Raw genomic sequence first — 1,583 nt, 5'->3', positions numbered from 1 at the left:
AAATTTGGCGGCACCCACTCCATGGATTTCTTTGTTGGTCTTGATACTGGCATTCTCAATACATGTCCTGTGAATCTAAGCCTTCTCTTATTAACAGATTCTTGCAGGTCCCTTTGGCCTGCACTTCGCAAAACTTCTTCATTTCTCACATGATCTCTATATGATATTTTTAAGATTTTTCTCAAACATTTCCGATGGAATACATTCACTTTATTCTCCATAGCTGCTGTTCTTCTCCAAGGCTTAGCATACATTAAATTACTCAATGATCAAGGTTATATAATATACAATTGAAATTTTATTTAAAACAAATCAAATGTTGTAAAAAAGGCACTCTACATGTTTCAACACTGTTCATGTCATACTCAGAAGTGTGAAAAACAAATGCTGTGCAATATATAAATACAAAAAAGCCATCATCATTTGACTACTAGTTTACATTTTTAAAAAAATCATGCCTTCTACTTACTTTCTGATTTTCTAGCCCTTCAACCTTATTTAAGATGAAATTATTTTGACTGTGCTTCATTATTTGTGTGGTTTCTCTAATATTTCTAGACATTATAAAATATGTAGCACAGCATATGTTTCACAGCATTTGTTTTTCACGCTCCTGAGGACAATATGAACAACATCAAAACATGTAGAGTGCCTTTTTACGACCGTTCATCTAAATAAACTTTTAATTATAAATTATACAATATTGATCATTGAGTATTTTAATATATTTTAAATATTTATACAAGTTTCCTTGAATTTTATCCATCAAGGCTTAGCATGCAAGTTATAACAAGCGAGTACAAACTTCATAACAATTATAAGTATTAGAGATAGTTTTCTAAATTTCTTTATTCACTGTTCTATGTTTTAAGAAATACAACTGAAATTTAAGAATTTAATTGTAAATAGTAATAATATACACATATGTAAGGTATTATAACCAAAATGTGATTGTATTTTTCAAATTACTGGTCTACTATAACAAAAGTAAGACAGTTTGTAAAGGCCAGTTTTATGTTACTGGATATGTTACATATATGTTTTATGTTACAATTTCAGACTTATCTCCTGTAGTGTTCGTGCAGTTCAACCTATCAAGTTTTTAAATGTGATTTAGCAACTTCCAGTAATTTATATGGTGCTCATAAGCATGATTTACCAGCATATACACTCATCTGCATCGATTTTCTTACTGTTGTGTCACATTAATTAACATGAGTATGGGTGGTCTAACTAATGGCAGTTAAAGTGAGACCAGGTCCAGATGTGCCTAACTAGTCCTGAGTTGCAACTACAATTGTATAATTTAAATATAATTTGTGGTTAGGAACTTAGGAAAGTAGAATGCTTCCTTTCATCTGACAATTTGCATGTTGCAACTAAATAGTGTAGTCGGTATTTATTAATTTATTCTTTTAGCCCATTATGTCGAAAAAAGAAAGTGGGGCACAGGAACGCAAAAGACGTGCACAATTTGTAGCTTCTATGGTGGAGTCAAGCAAATTGATGAGAGCTTTCCTTGCCGGAAGTGATGACACCAGTAAGCCAACATCTGTTCCTTTTGATGGCAGCAAAGAGGTCAA

The 1,583-nt window shown here is 31.9% G+C and overlaps 1 protein-coding gene across 5 annotated transcripts in view; it reads right to left on the bottom strand.

The window, feature by feature from the left end:
- Positions 1 to 1,583, bottom strand: part of LOC106460463 — a 176,424-nt gene that overhangs the window by 68,064 nt on the left and 106,777 nt on the right. The window lies entirely within an intron of this gene.

Source organism: Limulus polyphemus, unplaced genomic scaffold (genome assembly GCF_000517525.1).
Source record: "Limulus polyphemus unplaced genomic scaffold, Limulus_polyphemus-2.1.2 Scaffold775, whole genome shotgun sequence".
Taxonomy (NCBI): Eukaryota; Metazoa; Arthropoda; class Merostomata; order Xiphosura; family Limulidae; genus Limulus; species Limulus polyphemus.
This window is presented reverse-complemented; position numbering and strand designations above follow the sequence as displayed.